Source organism: Orcinus orca, chromosome X (genome assembly GCF_937001465.1).
Source record: "Orcinus orca chromosome X, mOrcOrc1.1, whole genome shotgun sequence".
Lineage (NCBI taxonomy): Eukaryota > Metazoa > Chordata > Mammalia > Artiodactyla > Delphinidae > Orcinus > Orcinus orca.
In genome coordinates this window covers 108,553,028-108,575,769 of record NC_064580.1, presented here as the reverse complement: position 1 = coordinate 108,575,769, position 22,742 = coordinate 108,553,028, and positions in this window count along the sequence as shown.

Sequence of the window (22,742 nt, the reverse complement as noted above, 5' to 3'; positions counted from 1 at the left end):
CAACTCTACTCTTGTGTTTTCCCACTGTTCACTTATACGCCTTTGCTCAAGATGTCCTCCTTACTTAGAATATCCTTCCCAAGCTGTCTCCACCACTTTCTTACTCACCCTTTAAGGTTCCAGGTTTCCATTGTTATTCTCATTCTCCATTGATTTCCACAGTGAGGAGTGCACACTTGAGGGAGTACACAAGATGGTGCTTTGGAGTGTGGAAAATATTAGAACTCTTATGTGTACATATTCTTATATCATCTTTTTAATATTGACATTTTGGTGGTATCTGTAATAAAAATATTTACAAAATATACAATATACAGTTAAACGAATATACCCATACATGCATAGAAGCCAAACGTTTTTATGGATGAAATACATCACCAATAAAATTTGGAACGTATTGCTTTTCTCTTTTCACTTTTCATGATTCCTCTAAATGATAGTGTCCACTTCTGTAGCATCAACTAACATATAAGTACAGATGACTCTATATTTTGAGCCCAAACTCCTGACCTTCACATTTAAATTTCCAACCAGCTACTGTATATCCCCACCTAGGTGTTCTGGAGTTATCTCAAAGTCTACCTAAGTATGAACCAGTTGTTTGTTCCTCTCTATTTCCCCAATCTATTTTTCCTCATAGGTTTCCTACTTTTGTTAAACACAAAGTTTTCTAAGATAGAAACCTAGAAGGCTTTTTGACTCCATTTCTTTCAAATACATTTCTTATTCCATGTTCCTACAACCATGTCTTTATTTGAAGCCCTCAAATTATTACAACGGGACTGTTGCAAGTCTCCTAACTACTTTACCTACCTCCAGCTTTCCTTTTAGTTCTTCCTTCAGTCTACTGTCAAAGGACTCATATAAATTGCAAATGAGATTATGTCACTTTTCAGGACTTCCCTGGCGGTCCAGTGGTTAAGACTCTGCACTTCCACTGCAGGAAGCACAGGTTGGATACCTGGTCTGGGAACTAGGATCCCGCATGGCACGTCGCCCAGCTAAAAAATAAATAAATGAAAGAGAGAGATTATCTCACTTTTCCTTCTTAAAACTGTTTGTCTGTCGGTCACCACTGACTTCAGAATACAATGCATGATCTCTTAGCATAGCCTGGCAGACATAGGAGGCCCTTAATGATGTCCAGGGTCATTTTCTGACCCTCCCACAAGATACAGACAATGACTTACTGTTTTCCAAGTACACCATGCTCTCACTGCTCAGTGATCTTGCAGGACTCAATTCACATGGTCAATTCAATTCAATTCAAATTCAAATTCCTCCTCTAGGAATTCTTTGCTGATAACAATTTGTTCCAAGATTGGTTATGTCCCTCAGTTGTTAACAAAGAAATAATTATTTAATCGTTAATTAACAATTAATCTTGTTGACCTTCTTAGGTGTTCCCAAAGGTCCAGGTGCACAGTTTTAGTGTGTGTGGAGTGTGAGTAGAGATTATTTTTGAATGAATGAATGGTGTAAAGCTATTTTCTGAAAAATCTCCAAGTTATCCATATATCATTAGAAATTCAAAGGAAAAATTTTATTTTATAAGATCTGAACTAGTTCAGAAAATGGTGTAAAGGTGATTTGTTTGCTTTTGTATAGATTCTGTGAGGTTTAGAGCTATAAGGGAACAATAGCAATCTATTAGACTCACTTTCATTTTATTGGTTCAGGAAACTAAGGCTTGGCATTTACATACTCGTCTAAGGTATGTATTGTAGGTAATAAGCAGCAGAGCTGGAAATCAAAACAACCTCTTCTGTCTCTCTTTTCAGGGTGTTTTTTTCCCCACAACAAGAGAGTTCTTCACCCTTTTTGGGCCATAGACCCCTTTGACAGTCCGGTGAAGCTTATGAGCCTCTTCTCAAAATAACACTTTTAAATAAATAAAATACATAGGATCACAAAGAAACTAAATATATTGAAATAAAGCTATAAAACTATTAAAAATTGTGACATAGTAAAATACATGTTAATTAAAGCCGTAAGTAGCAAGATCTATTGGCAGGTTTAATAGCTATCCTAATTTTGAAGTAATGATGAGCATGAATGATATTTTGAGATATCTACAAAACCTAAATGTGATTTCCACTGATGAAAAAGTCACAGGTACAACTAATACAACTGTGTGGGTTTTTTTTTTTAACCTAAATTGATAATTGAAGGAAGTGCTAAATTTCAGTAACAGAGTAGTGGAAGTAAAGAAGTAATAATTTTCCCATAAAAATTCATGGATACCAGATATTTGAACCTACACATGTAATAAAATTGTACAGAACTAGACACACACACACACACACACACACACACACACGCACGCACTTGACTATAAAACTGAGGAAATCTGATTGTGATCAGTAGATTGTGTAAATATTGATATCCTGGCCTGATATTATACTATAGTTTTGTAAGATATTACCATTGGGGGAAATTGGATTAAGGGTATACAGGACCTCTCTGTATCTTACAATTGAATGTGCATCTATAATTACCTTAATAAAAATTCCAGTTAAAAAATCCAAACTCCAGGTTAAGAACCTATAGGGGAGCAAAATTTGCCACCCCAAAATATGCCTCTTTAACATATTAATTATTTTAAGCTGGTTATTTTCCAAGAAACAGCAGACAAAGGAAAAGCTCTGAAAACCAAGTAAGAGTTACCCTTTTGTAAGAAACATTTACATTCATAAGGGAAATCTCCATTTGTAAGGGTGTCTCCCTCCCTGTACCAGGAAGAGGGTGACCAAATCTCTAGAAACTCATCAGAGAAGTGAAGGCAATGACGTAAATCTGCATAACAGCACTGTGCTGTTCCTGGTAATCTCCCATAACTAACTCTCCCCATCCTCAACATTCTTTTTGTCTTTAGCTGAGTATGGTATTTAAGGTGAGGGCTTAAGTCATTTTGTACTCAGTTTTCCTGGGTCTGTCCCATGTATACATGTTATTAAACTTTTGTTTTATTTTCTCCTGTTAAACTCTCATGTCAATTTAATTCTTAGACCAGCCAGAAGAACCTAGAAGGGGAGAGAAAATTTCTTCCTCCCCAACAAACACTCGCAATATCAAAATCTTGATGTAGTGTTTCCCCAAGTGTCTTGAAGATGTGTTCCAAGGCATTGAAAGGTACTGAGAAGTCAAGAAATATTTTTTTTAAAAACTCTAACTCAGACTTGTCCGAGACTATTTGCCCCCAAAAACCTTATTTTTGTGGAATACTTATTAGTATCTCAAACAGACTTGCATTCCACAGACTCCACTTTGAAAGTGCTGCCTTGTTCATCACAGAATCACGTCAGCTATTATCACAAGAGCCCAAGAAAAGCATTCAAGATAGCATTTGAATAAGGATATTGCATCAGACTGTTACCACTTTCCTTTCATCATTGTTTTTGAGCTACATAGCTTGCTTTGGGGTGGAGTCTGTTTGGAAGGATAAGGCAACCAGGTGGAAGGGCTATGTGGGTGTACTCTAACACTTTCACACTCATTATTTTCCTTTGCAATTCAGCGAGCTGTACTGAATTGAAAATAAATCTGTCAACAACCAAAGCAAAAGAAAAAATAAAAATGTTCTGAGGAAAAGAAGGATCAATTTAACGGAACATAGCAAAAAAAAAAACCATATATATATATATATATATATATATATATATATATATATATATATCTCCACAGAAAGAGAGATGCACACATACACTTACCATGAGATATGTACAGAATTCTCTTCACAAACTTATGCATATAAACCCACATTTAAAGAAATTCAGGCATTTGCATGCTCTTTTGAATATTCTTAGAGAAGGTACTTCTAGGTTGAGTCTTGTTCAGCATATCAGCCCCTTTGAATCTTTCTTTCCCAAGATTTCTGATTTAGTACTATATGCTTTGGAATGATTATAAGTTGCATTCGACTTGATGTAGTACAATGTGGTGAAAAGAACACTCGGCTTGGAAACATGTAAGGGGGATCCCAATCACAACAGTGCTACTCACCATGTGACCTTAGGCAAGTCATTTTGAAACAGGAGGGAAGGGGGCAGGGCACAACCTCTAAAAGAATGACATAGTCCAAGGACATGACATAAACTGATTAGAATTAAATAGGTCCAAGATGGCAAACAAGTTGACTAGCACCAGACCTCGAACTTCAGTATATGCTCATTGTAACACACCCACAGGCACCATGACAGTTCCAAGGCCGACTATAAAGGTCAAAAAGTGGGCAGTGGCCCAATTCCTGGATATCCCCACCTCTTCCCCAAAATAGCCGGAATACTCCTCCCACTCATTAGCCTATGAAATTACCCACCCCTATAAAAACTGACAACAACATACCCTGGTGCCTTTCTCACTTTCTGAAATGGCCCACACTCTAACTGGGGAGTGTGTTTCTCTCTAAATAAATCTACTTCTTACCTATCACTTCGTCTCTCACTGAATTCTTTCTGTGACGAGACATCAAGAACCTGAGCTTCATTAAGTCCTGAGTCCAGGTGTGTGATCTCAGTTAAAAGACCATGGGTTGGACTTCCCTGGTGGCACAGTGGTTAAGAATCTGCCTGCCAATGCAGGGGACACAAGTTTGAGCCCTGGTCCAGGAAGATCCCACGTGCCGTGGAGCAACTAAGCCCGTGAGCCACAACTACTGAGCCTATGAGCCACAACTACTGAAGCCTGCGCACCTAGAGCCCGTGCTCCACAACAAGAGAAGCCACCGCAATGAAAAGCCCGTGCACCACAACGAAGAGTGGCCCCCGCTCGCCGCAACTAGAGAAAGCCCGAGCACAGCAACGAAGACCCAACGCAGCCAAAAATTAATTAATTAATTAATTAATTAATTAATTTTAAAAAAAAGACCATGGGTTCAAGTCCCAATCTGGGTTTTGGCTGGGTTCGAGTCCTGGCCTGTGGGTTCAAGTCCCAATCTGAGTTGCACGGTTTCAACTTAGCCTCCCTTGGACTTTTATATGTGGTTTGTTGCCTACATTTATAACTGAGAGAGAATAAAGTGTAGGTCAGCTGACCTCAAAGGAATCTTTTAGTTATATAGAAGCAATTGTTATCCTTGAACTACTGTACAAAGCATGTATTATGCTCAAATCAAAAGTATAACTGTTAACATTTAATGAGTTTTATTGTACAATAATTTTTCTGTGTGTTTTACATATATTATTTATTTGGATCCTCACTAAAATCCTAAGGGTAACTATTACTATTATCCCTGTTTTATAGATGAAAAAATCTGAGCCATATAGAGGCCAAGTAACTTGCCCAATGTTATGCAGCTAATGAATGGAAGAGCAGAGATTTGAACCTAGGTATTCTGACTTCAGAAACTTTGAGATTAACCAAGGTGTTGAATGGGGGCAGAATTTGTCACCCCCAAATATGCTTCTTTGGTATAAGGATTATCTTGTAGGGAAATCTCCATTTGTAAGAATGTCTACCTCTCTGTAACAGGAAGAGAAGGATGACTAAATCTCTAGAAACACTTATCAATGGAGAACGCAAAGACCTAAATATGCATAACAATGATACCCATGTTACTAATAGCCTCCCATAACTGGCTCCCCAACACCCAACATCTTCTTTTGTCTTTAGCTGGAATTGATATTTAAGGTGGTGACTTGGGCCATTTTGGAGAGTTACTCAGTTTTCCCAGATATCTCCCATGTATACAGGAAGTATACATGCTAATAAATTTAACTTTATTTTTCTCCTGTTAATCTGTCTTTTATAACGGGTGGGGGGTGGGGTGGGGAGGTGAGCCAAGAACCTAGAAGGGTAGAGGAAAAATTATTTTTCTCTCCTACAGTATAAAAGAAACTGAAGAAATAAATACTGCCACAAAGAGAGAAGATGGGACCAAAAGAAAAAAAAAAGAAAGAAAAAGGAGAACACTCTAACTAATGAATTTCGGTAGTTGCATATTCCGTATGTATGTCAAGAACTTGAGTGGTATTACACAGTTGGAACAATGTGAAGCACTCAGGAAGCTGTTTTGCTGCTCTGAAAGCTATCCAGTAAAAGAAAGACACTAATAAAGAATAAGATTTAGTGGCCTCAAATCCTTATTCCCTGACCTGCACTTAAGAAAATAGATCAGTGTGTTGTTGCAAAAGCTTATGGATAAAATGTTTTCCTTTTGGTATATTCTGTTTGGAACATATAAAATAAAGTGTGTGTTCTCCATAGATAAAGAATGCTAGCCTGTATGCACATAAGAAATCTTAATACTTTCCAACATGTCAATGAATACTTGTATAACAAAGAATTTAGTTGGCCTTTGTCCTCAGTTCCTGGGAAGTAACTTCTATATTCTTGGAATTTCCTGAGTGATAAGAGTGTCTTTGTTATTCATGGTAGGTGCTGATAGTTTATGCCAATGAGGGGACACATGGTGGGTTTCTATAGAAGCTAGCTAAGATGACTTAGGGTAGGAGAGCTGGCCACGCCAGAAAGAACAACTATATGATTAGAAGTTCAAGGCTTTGAACCACGTGACCTCCAGGGAGGGGCGGAAAGCGGGAGACTGAGTTCCGTCACATGGCCAGAGATTCAGTCAATCATATCTATATAATGAAACTCCAATAAAAAGTCTGGACACTGAGGCTCAGGTGAGCTTCCTGGGTTAACAATACTGTGTACTTATTGTTACACACTGATGTGCCAGAAAGATGACACATCCTGATTCATTGGGAGAGGACCCTGGAAGCTTCACATTTGAGACCCTACCAGATCTTGCCACATGCATCTCTTCTTTCAGCTGATCTTGATTTGTATCCTTTTTACTATTATAAAACTGTAATCCTAAGTATAGCACTTTCCTGAGTTTTGTGAGTCATTCTAGTGAATTATTGAACCTAATGGGGTAGTGGGAAATGTTGAATTTATAGCCTGTTGGTCAGAAATGTGCATGGTTTGAGACCTCCTTTACCTCAGGCTGTTGGCCAATGTCTGAGGTGAGGACATTCTGGGGAGGATTGTGCCCTTAACCTGTGAAGTTTGGCTTAACTCCACATGGCTAGCACCAGGAGTCTTTCCAATAATCCAGTAAAAACTGACTTAGAGTATAACATCAGAAATATTTAATAAAAGTTGACCACTGCAGATTTCCATAATGCATCAGGACCATACAAACAAATTTTCAAATATATATTTATAAATTTTTTCAACACCATAAATCATAATAATATTGCCAAAATAACTTTTCTAGTCAATCATTAAATCAAACTCATCATTTATGAAATCATATATTTCAGTGCACAAAACTGAATTTTTGGTGTAAACAAAAACATTCACTGTTTCTTTTTTTGACTAAAATCAAAGCCTTTTGACCAAGGTATTTTCATCTCACTAAATAAACTGATTATATTCATCAGCTTTATGTCAGCATTAGACAGGTAATTTTCAAACAAAACTTTTTTCTCACTGAGTCTGAGTCCAAACTTTAATCTTATATCTGTGTTCTTCAAACTCAGCTTACAGTGACATCAATATGGTTAGGAAAAGCTCTTAATATGTAATATGCAGATAATAGTGTTAAGTTCTCAGTAACATGAGGGTTCTACAACTATGTCCAGTGATACTGAAACTTGTTTTCAGAACAAAATAAGGCCATTTTGTTTGCTGACTGTAATAGATTTCCTAAATCAAGTTTAAAGAAAACACATCCCATTAAGTAAAAGAAGACTAGGGTTAAATAAGGAATTAATTGAACTCATCCCCAGCATTTAGAGTGTGGGTCGATTGGTTTAGTGTTTCCGAAGGAAGCTGAGACTGTCCAATCTGATTTTCTAACAAAGTGAAGGACTATTGACCATTAGCGCTTAGTTCAGTTTTCCAGTCCTCATGATAAAGAGCAGTTTTAGATCCAGTGCTTCATTCATCTTTTCAATAAATTTTTACAGTTATCGTCCACTTTTCAAAAGTTCACTTGATGCCACTTCTGTTTTACTAAAGACCAACATTAGCATCTGTTTTCACTAACAGAAAGGAATCCTAATAGGATTTTCACTTTTACGAAAGATAAAGGCAAAAAGTGAAAATAGGATTTGGTGTTTGTTTTTCAGTGAGCCATTACAGAAGCAGTGGGCACCCCAAGCAGTGGGAGTGGAAGCTCCTTCCCCACGAACTACACTCAGCATCTCAGCATCAAGCCACCATAGCTTTGTACCAGGTTTGTGAGTATCTGTGCTTTATCTCAGTTTATTTTGTGCATCTGTTAGCAAGATGTGTCTTAAGGTAACTGCTTCTTCACTTTTCGCCATTTTGGCTTATGAAAGGTTTCATAGGAACGTTCTACTTTTGGATAGAGGGGGAAACCGGTATTGATTACTTGTTAGGCACCCAAAAACACAGAGATGAGAAAAAACTCAGTTTCTGCCCTAAGGAGCTCTTGTCTAATGGGAAAAACGACCAAGGAAGCAATGTGGTAAATTCTGTAAAAGTGATATCCAGTGTTCTACGGGAGCAGAGAAAAAGGAGAACTTAGCCAGTAAGTATCAGAAAGTTTCATGGAGGAGATGCACTGCTTAGGCCAAGCCTTCAAGCTGATGTTTGAAAACAAGTCAAGGCAAAGACAGGGAGTTGTAGGCATAGAATAAAGACATGGAGACAGGATGACCACTCATCCTGCTTTTCCCAGAACTGAGGGGGTTCCTGAGACACAGGACTTATAATGCTAGTAGGAAGGTCCCAGGCAAACCAGGATAAGTTGGTCAAATTTCAAGGAAATTGTATGTGTATAGTGAGTCAGAACAAGCATTTTTAAAAAGAACATAGTAAGATTCAGTGTTTTTTCATAATATTTTTGTTTCAGAAATGTGGTGTGTGGGTGTAGGTGGGTGGGTGTACATGCACGTGCATGTGTATAAGTAAAACCCAAGTAGAAGACTATTTTCATTTCTTTTTTTCAACATTTCTTAAGCGCTTTTGAGCAACTACCTGTTTAGAGGATAAACAGGGACCTTGTGTTCCCAAGTGAGCCCATCTTGGAAGACAGGCTTTACGTGCTTAAGACCTATGTAGTTAGGAGGCCCTGATCTCATGAGTCCCACACTTGATTTAATGTTCTGCTGTCACTATCATGAAATTCTTAATAGTTTTGCCTTTGAACTTGTGTTTCGTAAATCAAATCCAAAGGTACAATGGAGTACGGGCATGAGCGGAGGAAATATGCATGGCGCCAGCATACATACCCAAAGCTCAGGCTCAGGAGCACAACGAGCACTGTACTTGATTGCCTGAGACCCACTTGCTACCTTAGGGCAGTCTGGGGCTCTGCTGGACCCTAATGAATGACTGGGGTCACGACCCAGACCCATATATATGCAGCTACAGTGATGGCAGCAGCAGTAGAATTAGCAGCGGTGGTGGCAGTGGCTGTGGCCTGGGGAAGAGGAGGGGTTCCTCATGGGGGCAATGCTGAGAACTGCAGTGGGAGGTCAGCTTGCCTGTCCATCCTGGCATCCCACCCCTGCAGCATCTGTACAAATATTAACTCTCTGAGCAGGAACTGCAAGAGCTCGGGAACAGGCAGTAAATTTTTTCAGTTAATTTTTACAAAGTGAAAACATATACATGGACATTGCAATAAAACATATCAAGGAATTATTAGAATTCTTTTAAGAGTTTAGAATTTCTGGATTTGAAAATTGCTGCAACATTGTAAAGCAAATATCTACAGGCTTAGTAATAGAAATTAAATTTAAAGAACACTATTTCCATTTGAGCATCACATGAACCAATTATTAATGTGGAAGAAAATTTAAAAATTAATTTTCCTTATAATTGAAGATAAAGCAATAGAATGTATAAACAGGCATTTTGAGCTATGGACACACTTTCAGTTTCTTCTACAACCTTAACAAGTTACAGAAAATGTCAGAGGACACATTAAAATGCCATTATATGAGTTCGCATTTAAAATTAAATTCAGACTTACATGAAACTGAATTGTATGAAGAGTTAAATATTTTTAGAAAAATTGTTCTGAAAAAAATATCAGCTTTAGATGTACTAAAATTTTTATTTAGAACTAATTTATCAGAAATTGTCTCAATGTCATCATGGCCTCTAAAATACTCTTAACAGTTGCATCAGCAGAAAGATCCTTATCAAACAAAAATTATCAAAAATTATTTGCAATCTTGCATTTGCCAAGAGCAACTGATGTCACTTTCAGTTCCAGCAATTGAAAATGAAGTGGCTCAGATACAGAGAACCAACTAATGGTTACCATAGGGGAGAGGGGTGGGACGAGGGGCAAAATAGGTGAAGGGGATTAAGAGGTACAAACTACTAGGTATAAAATAAATAAGCTCCAAGGATGAAATGTACTACACAGGGAATATAGTCAATATTTTATAATAACTTTGTATGAGGTATATTATATAAAAATATCAAATTATTATGTTATACACCTGAAACTAATATAAGTTCACTGTACCTCAATTTTTTAAAAAAGGAAAAGAAAATAAAGTGGCTAAAAGTACACATTTTGATGAGCTAATAAATGAAATTACAGAGCAATGAGCCAGAAAAATCTTTTGATGGATCAAGATATCACACTAATAAAGTATTATTTATTGTATTTTATAAAATTACTACACCAAAATATTTTTTTCAATTTGCAAGGTTATGTTTTTATTCATGTGTTTTTATTACCCCTATTAAGTTTTATAAGTAAAAAAATATTTCAGGGCTTGCCTGGTGGCGCAGTGGTTGAGAGTCCGCCTGCCGATGAAGGGGACACGGGTTCGTGCCCCGGTCCGGGAAGATCCCACATGCCGCGGAGTGGCTGGGCCCGTGAGCCATGGCCGTTGAGCCTGCGCGTCCGGAGTCTGTGCTCTGCAACGGGAGAGGCCACAACAGTGAGAGGCCCGCATACCGCAAAAAAAAAAAAAAAAAAAAAATTTCAAAGAAAAAAGCTTTATATTTTAGTACTTTCAACTACTTTTTCCTGCTTTTTGAACAAGAGACCATACACTTTCATTTTGCACAGGCCTTGCAAATTACGTATCCCACTCTTGTTGCAAGTATTACCATAGAGTAAGAGAAACAGAGAGAATCTAAGGCATTCTACAAATAAATTTCTTTTGTTTTTTTGGGTTTTTTCCCCAGGATCTCAGTTCCCTGACCAGCGATGAAATCCAGGTCACAGCAGTGAAAGCTTGGAATCCTAACCACTAGGCCACCAGGAAACTCCCTTGTATTTTTAATACATAAATCATCAAGCAAATAAAACTATGATATGTAGTAATTCTTATCTTTGTCTGCTCAAGATATTTTCCTAGCCCCATTTTTTAATAAAAATGAGTGAACATGTGACCCATGCTGAGACCATCATAGCAACCCAGTTATTTGACCTTGGTGATTAGCAATGGGATGAGCATGCCATTCTTGCATGCAATCAGAGTCCTTCCTCAGGATTTTTCAGCTGGAGGTGGTGGTGAAGTGTCTCTCTTAACTCTAGTCAAGGAACTGTAAGGATATCAAAGAACTGTAAGGATATGACTCTAGGGGTACCATAGGCTATGTTTTCCCCCAAGTAGAGAAGCCTGAGAGGAAATACCTAATACAGTGGTCCCCCCCTTATCCATGGTTTTGCCTTCTGCAGCTTCAGTTACCTACGGTCAAACATGGTCCAAAAATATTAGATGGAAAATTCCAGAAATAAACCATAAGTTTTAAATTGTGCACCATTCTGAGTAGCACGTTGAAATCTCACGCTGTCCTGGTCCATCCCACTTGGGACATGAATCATCCCTTTGCCAGCGTATCGTGCCCATTAATCACTTAGTAGCTGTCTTGGTTATCAGATCAACTGTCAAAGTATCTCAGTGCTTGTGTTCAAGTGATCCTTATTTTACTTAACAGTGGCCCCAAAGCATAAGAGTCGTGATGCTGGCATTTTGGATATTCTCTGTGCTTAGTTTATAAATTAAACATTATCGGGTATGTATGTATAGGAAAAAACATAGTATATATAGGGTTTGGTACTCTTTGTGGTTTAGGCATCCACTGGGGAGTCTTAGAACATATTCCCCATGGATAAAGGGGGAATACTGTATTCTCCAATGGGAGAGAGAAGCAGGAGAAAAAGAGAAAGCGAGAGAAAAAGAAATCCATGGCAATGAGACCTTACTTTACATACCCGATATTCCTAGAGCTACCCTGTCCTTGCAGTTTATTTTTTCCTTCTTTCTTGATTCAGAGAGCTACCCTATGCACTTTCAATACATTCATATTACCCCCTTAATTTAGTTGGAGTTGGATTTCCATCTCTTGCAACCAAAATAAACCAGACTAATAGATAGATGACAACAACTTTATATGATCAAAATTCTAATGCTAACTTTTGTAGAGTATAGTTGACCCTTGAACAACACTGGTTTGAAATGCACAGATCCACTTATACACGAATTTTTTTTCAATAGTAAATTCTACAGTACTATACAATCCAGGGTTTAGTTGAATCTGTGGATACGTAGGGTCAACTATAAATTATACACAGATTTTTTACTTCCTGAAGGGTCAGTGCCCCTAAACTCGACGTTGTTCAGGGTCAATTGTATTTCATAATGCGCAAAATACATACAGTATCTCATTTGACCTTCACATCAATTCTGTGAACAAGGTAGGATAAGTATTACTATGGCTTGTTTTCCATGCATTAGATGGCAAACTTCATAAGGGAAAAATCTTTATCTTTTTCAAATTTTATAATTAGCCAGCAGCCAACTATATTTCAGAAATAATAAAACTGAGGTTCAGAGGATATGATTGACCCAAGGTTATACAAATGTAAGCATCCCGTCACAGACCGGTTCCCCTTTACATCCTGTATTTTCTATTTTATGATAGGCCCCATATTTGGCATTGGAGATGCAAAGGTGAACAAAATGCTCTCAAAGAATTCAGAGTCTAGTGCAATGGTTCACAAAGACATACTCCTCAATTCTCCTATGCATCCTGTTGAAATGACTGGTCTGGTGGTAGGTTTGTATTAACTATTCTTACAAAAGGGTCTCAAAGTGCACATTGTTTATATATTTCATCATATTTTAATTTTTATCAAATGATAAAATAACTAACTGGATAAGAAAGACCCCCCTCCATGGGAAATCTGCCACATCCAGTGCAGTACTAAAACCTGGTCCATAATGGACACTTAATTAACCAGCTGTATTGCTGCACTCTCCACCCTCACCCCCAATAGTCTTATTCAGAAGTGATATTTTAGGGTAGTTAAGAGATTGGGATCTTGGGATAAAAAGAACTTGGTCAAGACTCAATTCTGCCACTTATGAGCTCTTCTACTACTATAAAGTATCATAATCATTTTGTGCTTTACTTTCCTTTTCTGGAGTACGAGGATAATAACAGTACTTATCTCACATGATTTGGTGTGAAGACTAAATGTACTATTTCAATATAAAGCACTTGGCCTATATTTTGCAATGTAATATATTTTATTTTTATTTATTTTTGGCTGCGTTGGGTCTTTGTTGCTGTGCATGGGCTTTCTCTAGTTGCAGGGAGCGGGGGCTACTCTTTGTTGCAGTGCGCGGGCTTCTCATTGCGGTGGCTTCTCTTGTTGCGGCGCTCAGGGTCTAGGCACGCGGGCTTCAGTAGTTGTGGCACATGGGCTTAGTTGCTCTGCAGCATGCGGAATCTTCCCGAACCAGGGATCGAACCCATGTCCCTTGCATTGGCAGGCGGATTCTTAACCACTGCACTACCAGGGAAGCCCTGCAATGTAATATATTTTAAATTTTGTTGTTTTTCCTAATTCTAAGTTAAAATAAAGTATAAGAAGCACCGGCAGGTGATTAAATAATCAGAACAGCATGATCTATAGTAAATAAAAGGCATGTGCAATGCTGTGATGGTATGCTTTCATGATTAAATAAGAAAGGCCTACAGACAGAACTTTTTAATGAATTTACTCCTAAATATCTCTATTTGCTTTGACCTTAAGATTGATACCACAACCACATTATTTGCAAGCATCTAGTTTATGAAACTTGCATGGTTCATAGAATATCTAAGTTAAAATGCATTACAAAGTAAGTTGTTACTTCTGTAGTTGAGCTTGACAAGGCACAGCCATTGCAATCTCCATTTTTCCCCATTTACTTCCCTTCTGAGAATAGTACTATCCAAACTTCTTTTGGGGACTAATATTATTTAAGTCTGAATGTGAACTTAGAAGTATTCAATAGATCAACTATCTTGCTAATTTGTAGTAATTATCTTACCTTTTATCTAGTCTAATTTTCAAGAGATTTAAATAGCAAATTAGCATGCATTGATTAAAATTCTAAATTGACAAAGGCTATTAATTTGGGAAGCATAAATTTTATGCAAAATATGGTGTCACACAAAGATTTATTTATTTCAGTGTAGGATGATCCAGTATGGTGATCAAGACACATGCAGATCAGATATCAGCATCAGTCCTATAATAGTTTTCTTTGGGGAGAATAAAGAGCTGCCTTTAGATGCTGCAATTTCAGGCACTCTTATTTCCTGAAAATAAGAAATGGGGGGACACAGAAAGGCTTTTGTGCCCAAGAGGGCCCCATAGGGTCCTGCTTGGTTTCACAAACGAAACTTAATGTATTACGTATTTTAGTAACAACTATCTGTAAGGCCAACTGGCCCGAGGCAGGGGAACGCAATCAGACTCACAGGTTGCATCAGCCCGGAACGTTCCACACACCCAGTTCTTGGAATTGACCTGGAGCTCCCACCCACTCAGTTCCAGGAACTGGCCTGGGGACTTTCCACCCGGCCCAGCTTTCCCGCCTTTCGAGGGGCGGGACTAACGGTCCCCTAGGATACCCGAAAAGACCACCAAATAAGGAATACCCTGCGCCCTCCCAGATTCACCACACCCCTTTCCCTTCTTCCCCTATAAAATCTTGCCCAACCCTCGCCCGGGCGCGACTTCTCTGGCCCCTTTCTCTCGGACCGGTGAACCTCGCCCAGGAGCGCTCCCTAATAAAGCTCACTTGAAGCCTTCCTCTGTTTCGCGGTGCCGTTTGTTAACATCCGACCTTACACTATCACCTTGACAGAGTCTTAGTAGTATCTTGGAAGGAGAAAGTCAAAGGCAGATATTTATAAAGTTTAGGGGTTTGGTTTAAGGAACCTCTTTCAATGCAGGGATCTGATTGGAATTGGACAAAATTTGTGATATAGATTCTTAGATTGGTGATTATAGCAAGGCAAGAGTTTTGAAGTATGTCCTGTTGAATAATCATTTGATGAGTGAGCAATTTTCCCATCTGAGAATGGTGATATTTACTCTGACCCGTAACCTCTTGCCTTGAGAAGGGCAACTAGTTAAGCCAGCTTATTATTTTAATAAATAACTTTTCAGAAAGTTCCTGAAACAAACAATAAAGTTATTTACAACTTTATTTTCCTAAGGAAAAATTTGCTGTACTAGTAATGTTAATATCGACTGCCTTAGTTCTGGATCTTAATAAGCATTATGCTTACAGGAAGTTTGTTCTCACTTCTATTCCAATAACTTTCAAACAGCATCTACAAGACTCAGTCTCATTTACTCTGGCTGTCTGCTATACCAGCTCCTATTTCCAGTTTCCATTTTATTGATGGCATTAATATGTTTAAGGAATCTCAGATTTGAACCCTAGGCACTATTCCTAATTCTTCTTTCAAAATCACTCTTAAAGGGGAGCAGAATTTGCCACGCCAAAATATACCTCTTTGGCATAAGGATTACCTTGAGCTGGTTATTTTCAAGAAGGAGGAGACACAGAAGAAGCTCTGAAGCCCTAGTAAAAGTTACCCTTTTGTAAGGGCCATTTACATTTATAAGGGAAATTTCCATTTATAAGTTTCTCCCTCTCTGCAATAGGAAGAGGAGGATGACTAAATCTCTAGAAACTCCTGGAGCAAGGAATGACCTATATCTGTGTAACAACCATACCCCCATTTCCCCAATCTTTCTTCTGTCTTTAGCTAGAGATGGTATTTAAGGTGATGACTTGGGCTATTTTCAGGAGTTACTCAGTTTTCCTGGGTCTCTCCCATGTATGCAGGAGGAACACATGCTATTAAACTTCTGTCTGATTTTCTTCTGTTAATCTGACTTTTATTACAGGCACAGCTGGAGTGTCTCAGCCAAGAACCGGAAAGTGTAGAAGGAAAATTAGTTTTCCTCCCCTACTCCCAATATTCAACTAGTCCCCACGTGCTACCTATTTACTTTATGAATTTCTTTGATGAAACTCTCCAAAAAGTGATGAGACTGGCCTAATGAGGAAGTAGTTGAGCAGCGTCACATAGCATGAGACTAGAAGATGGCCAAGGAGAACATTCACAGAGAGTAAGAAGAAACGTAAGAGAAATAAGATATTACTGTGTCTCAGAGCCAACAAATGAGAGGGGACTTCTTTTTGGATGGAGTGATCATAATTGTCATGTGTGAGAGGTTTAGGATAATAAGAATTAAAAGGAGAGTGCTTAAGCCCTCTCTATAAGGGCTATTCCTCCCATAGACTGAAGAATACCTTTGGCTGGAGGTGAACTGAAACTTTACAACAAAATGTCTCCGGACAAGGAGAGTGAGAGAAATAAAAGGACACTAATTCATCTGTAATTTACTGTTGGTAAGCCTAGCAGTAAAGAGACATTGGTCAATTGCTCTGACCCTACAGATCTAATCTTTCATACAGGTGGTTTCCTGGATGAAAGAATAGATCTGTAGATTAAACAATGTATTAGTTAATCATTAGTTTGACATTTAGGGTTGTACAACTTCCAGAATGGCAATGTAAAAAGAAAAGGCTAAATTACAAGACAAATGATGGGAGAGAGAGATTTGGAAACCATTGGTAAAACTGAAAGTGAAATTTGCAATGCTATGAAATGTCTTAATTAACATCTACAACCAATTAGAAGTTAGGGATCCATAAGAATTCAATTTCAGTATGCAATCAGGGTTGAATAATATTTAGCTTAATGACCAAATACCCTAAGTAGGAAAAAATAAGTATTAGTTGAATTGAAATGATGAACCCTCACTATCTTTGGGAAGTATTCAGGAGTAAAGGCAAAGTATTGTTGCTCTGTTCTAACTTACCCCAGAGGATAGAACGTATAGAAACCAACAAGCCTACTGAGCTTCCCTCAACGAAGCAATTCCTTCCCTTTCATTGACCCCCAACATTCTGATGATGGATAACTTGATATTTGGGGAATTTTTAACTTTTTATTTTATATTGGAGTATAGCCGATTAACATCATTGTGATAGTTTCAGGTGCACAGCGAAGCGACTCAACCATACATGTATCCATTCTCCCCCAAACTCCCCTCCCATCCAGGCTGCCACATAACATTGAGCGGAGTTCCCTGTGCCATACAGTAGGTCCTTGTTGGTTATCCTTTTAAAATATAGCAGCATGTACATGTCAATGCCAGTATTGGGGGAAATGTTGATTCTGGTTGCTGTTTGGCAATGAATTCCCTACTGTAGCAAATAGGTCTAAGCTATTGAGTTGGCCAAAAAGTTCGTTCGGGATTTTTACATAAGCTGTAACAGAAAACCCAAACGAACTTTTTGGCCAACCCAATATTTTGGCAATTCTGGGAATGTCAGGTTCTTCTGGTAAATCTCGGCAACCTCTAGTGATTAGAAAATAAATGGAGGTTACCTATCTTTAATCCTGAAGTATACTACCAGGAGAAAGCAATTCTCAAACCAAATTCCACCAAAGGAACTAATATTTCTTGGCAACCCATTTATAGATAAAAGAAGTCCTTTTCTATGCCCTCAAGTCTACCTTGCATGAAAGGCTCACTCTGAAACAAGTACAATTATATTCTTCCACCCTAAACGGCAGAATGTGGAAGCCTTGTAGCCATACCAAGTGGCAATATTTTCGATGAATAGGAGGTGCAGGGTCAATAAGCTTCAGACATTAAGCATTGTGCCTAAGGCTTTTGGGCTTCCCGATTTCCAACATCTCATTCATATGAAGGAGTTTGGTCTTCTTGTGCTATTCCTAACCAATCACATATCTTAACACTGCTATTTATTTAAGATAGTTCACCAGCTAATTAGCTAGCCCCCAAGTGTTGCTACATATTAAAGACACTTCATTTGGTAATTAGTCAACCCTAGGATTTTAATTAGAATTAACTTCTTTTCTCTTACCCATCACACTGCTAACACAGCCCTGAAGTATTTTAAATTCCCACTCAAACAGTATAACTCACTGACTCCTGCAGGCCCACATATGTGTTAATGTCAGTAAAGCCCTCCCCACACTCTATAACCTGGCTGCCAGGATGTGGGAGAGCTACCTTTCACACACAACTGGGATGAACCCAACTTGACTCTCAGCTCTGCCCTTTAATGTATAATTGAGTATTTATGTCCATTGTCCCTACTAGAATTTCAAACCCACTATCATTATCTCTTTCTCTGAATTATCACAGCACTTCTGGATCTCTTATAAGATCCTTAAGGCAGGGTCCAGTCTGTCTTGATCACTGCTCTATTCACAGTTCCTAGAACAGTTTCTGATGAATAAATGTGTCAATGAATGAACACATTAATGAATAACCTGAGTGATTCCAGGCTATTACTGAATCTCTCTAACCCTCTGAAATTTCCTTATGTTCAGAATAGGAATAGTAATAGTACCTACTTTATACCACTAATTTGATATCCTTAACTCAAGTGCACTTTACATAGGGCTACCACATTAATTTTCTTGAAATACTATCTTATATATACAACCCTGCCACTGACTGTACTTATAATATTGTTGCATAATTATCTCTTTACTTGTCTGATTTTCCCACTGGATTGTGAATTTGTTGAAGGCTGAGACTTGACATTTTAAATTGTATCCCCATATCTAACACTGTGAAAAGCACATAGGAAGCCTCAGTGAACGTTTGTTGAATGAATAAAACTGCCTGAGTCATTGAAATTATTAAAATGAACCTAACTATAACTGCCCTCAAGAATCTGAGTACCAAATTTAATGCTACCCGTAGTTTCAAAGTTTGCCCACTCTGAAGATTTCCAGTCTATTATTAAATTGTATCATTTTAAAAGTTACCTTTTCATAGGAAATGAATTCCTCAGAGTAAGTTAACTGAGCCAGTTGATTTGCCGCTATGTGTACAAAGGCAAATGAAATAGAAAGTTGAGTAATTGCTCTGTCAATTTAGTCAATATTGACAGCCACTCTGGAGTACCCACACAGTTTACTTTTTACTTAAATAGTACAGATACTTGCCTCACATCTAAAAAGAATGATCCTGAGTTTGTTCCCCACATGACATAAAACTGGTTGCAGTGAAATGGAAAATTAAAACTCATACAAAGATACTAGTACAAGCGTACTACTTCTGTAAGTATCAGAAGGAAATAGTTCTAAAGAACTTTTCCATATAGGACAGCTACATGACAGGAACCTTGAGGAGAACACCGATGGGGACTGTATAGCTCTCAAGGAAGGGCACCAAAGAGTTCAAATTTTTATTTCCACCATAAACTCATTATTTACAATTCCACACCAACAAACAAGCTTAACCCTTCTTTAAAAACATTTGTCCTAAAAAAGTTTAAGTAGGCAGAAGAGTAAGATGCGGAGATCACCTTCCTCCCCACAGATACACCAGAAATACATCTACACGTGGAACTCCTACAGAACACCTACTGAACGCTGGCAGAAGACCTCAGACATCCCGAAAGGCAAGAAACTCCCCACGTACCTAGGTAGCGCAAAAGAAAAAAGAATAAACAGAGACAAAAGGATAGGGACGGGACCTGCACCAGTGGGAGGGAGCTGTGAAGGAGGAAAGGTTTCCACACACTAGGAAGCCCCTTTGCGAACGGAGACTGCGGGTGGTGGAAGGGGAAAGCTTTGGAGCCGCGGAGGAGAGCGCAGCAACAGGGGTGCGGAGGGCAATGCGGGGAGATTCCCGCACAGAGGATCAGGGCCGACTGGCACTCACCTGCCCGAGAGGCTTCTCTGTTCACCCGCAGGGCCGGGCGGGGCTGGGAGTTGAGGCTTGAGCTTCGGTCGGATGCCGGGAGAGGACTGGAGTTGGCGGCGTGAACACAGCTTGCAGGGGGTTAGTGCGCCACGGCTAGCCGGGAGGGAGTCCGGGAAAAGGTCTGGAGCTGCCGAAGAGGCAAGAGATTTTTTCTTCCCTCTTTGTTTCATGGTGCACGAGGAGAGGGGATTAAGAGCGCTGCTTAAAGGAGCTCCAGAGATGGGCGCGAGCCGTGGCTAAAAGCGCGCTCCACAGAGACGGGCATGAGACGCTAAGGCTGCTGCTGCCGCCACCAAGAAGCCTGTGTGCGAGCACAGGTCACTATCCACACCCCCGTTCTGGGGAGCCTGTGCTGCCCGCCACTGCCAGGGTCCCGGGATACGGAGACAACTCCCCCAGGAGAATGCACGGCGCGCCTCAGGCTGGTGCAACGTCACGCCGTCACGCTGGCCTCTGCCGCCGCAGGCCCGCCCCGCACTCGGTGCCCCTTCCTCCCCCCCGGCCTGAGTGAGACAGAGCCACCGAATCAGCGTCTCCTTTAACCCCATCCTGTCTGAGCGAAGAACAGATGCCCTCTGGAGACCAACATGCAGAGGCGGGGCCAAATCCAAAGCTGAGCCCCAGGAGCTGTGAGAACAAAGAAGAGAAAGGGAAATCTCTCCCAGCAACCTCAGAAGCAGCGGATTAAAGCTACACAATCAACTGGATGTACCCTGCATCTGTGGAATACATGAATAGACAATGAATCATCCCAAATTAAGGAGGTGGAATTTGAGAGCAAGATTTATGATTTTTTTTCCCCTTTTCCTCTTTTTGTGAGTGTGTATGTGTATGCTTCTGTGTGAGATTTTGTCTGTATAGCTTTGCTTCCACCATTTGTCCTAAGGTTCTATCCATCCGTTTTTTTTTCTTAATAATTATTTTTTTATTTTAATAACTTTATTTTATTTTACTTTATGTTCTTTCTTTCTTTCTTTCCTTCCTTCCCTCCTTTAGACAACGAATCATCCCAAATTGAGGAGGTGGACTTTGAGAGGAAGATTTATGATTTTTTCCCCTTTTCCTCTTTTTGTGAGTGTGTATGTGTATGCTTCTGTGTGAGATGTTGTCTGTATAGCTTTGCTTCCACCATTTGTCCTAGGGTGCTATCTATCCGTTTTTTTTTTCTTTTTTTTTCTCTTAATAATTATTTTTTATTTTAATAACTTTATTATACGTTATCTTACTTTATGTAATTTTACTCTACCTTCTTTCTTTCTTTTTTTCCTTCCTTGTCTCCTTCCTTCCTTCCTTCCTCCCTCCCTCCCTCCATTCTTCCTTCCTTTCTTTCTACCTACTTCTACTAATTCTTTCTTTCTACTTTTTCTCCCTTTTATTCTGAGCTGTGTGGATGAAAGGCTCTTGGTACAGCAGCCAGGAGTCAGTGCTGTGACTCTGAGGTGAGAGAGCCAACTTCAGAACACTGGTCCACAAGAGACCTCCCAGCTCCACATAATTTCAAATGGCAAAAATCTCCCAGAGATCTCCATCTCAACACCAACACCCAGCTTCACTCAACGACAAGCAAACTACAGTGCTGGACATCCTATGCCAAACAACTAGCAAGACAGGAACACAACCCCACCCATTAGCAGAGAGGCTGCCTAAAATCATAATAAGTCCACAGACACCCCAAAACACACCACCAGACGTGGACCTGCCCACCAGAAAGACAAGATCCAGCCTCATCCACCAGAAGACAGGCACTAGTCTCCTCCCCCAGGAAGCCTACACAACCCACTGAACCAACCTTAGCCACTGGGGACAGACACCAAACGCAACGGGAACTACGAACCTGCAGTCTGCAAAATGGAGACCCCAAACACAGTAAGATAAGCAAAATGAGAAGACAGAAAAACACACCGCAGATGAAGGAGCAAGATAAAAACCCACCAGACCTAAAAATGTAGAGGAAATAGGCAGTCTACCTGAAAAAGAATTCAGAATAATGATAGTAAAGATGATCCAAAATCTTGGAAAAAGAATAGACAAAATGCAAGAACCATTTAACAAGGACCTAGAAGAACTAAACATGAAACAAACAACTATGAACAACATAATAAATGAAATTAAAAATTCTCTAGATGGGATCAATAGCTGAATAACTGAGGCAGAAGAATGGATAAGTGACCTGGAAGATAAAATAGTGGAAATAACTACTACAGAGCAGAAGAAAGAAAAAAGAATGAAAAGAACTGAGGACAGTCTCAGAGACCTCTGGGACAACATTAAACGCACCAACATTCGAATTATAGGGGTTCCAGAAGAAGAAGAGAAAAAGAAAGGAACTGAGAAAATATTTGAAGAGATTATAGTTGAAAACCTCCCTAATATGGGAAAGGAAATAGTTAATCAAGTCCAGGAAGCACAGAGAGTCCCATACAGGATAAATCCAAGGAGAAGTACGCCAAGACACATATTAATCAAACTGTCAAAAATTAAATACAAAGAAAACATATTAAAAGCAGCAAGAGGAAAACAACAAATAACACACAAGGGAATCCCCATAAGGTTAAGAGCTGATCTTTCAGCAGAAACTCTGCAAGCCAGAAGGGACTGGCAGGACATATTTAAAGTGATGAGGGAGAAAAACCTGCAACCAAGATTACTCTACCCAGCAAGGATCTCATTCAGATTT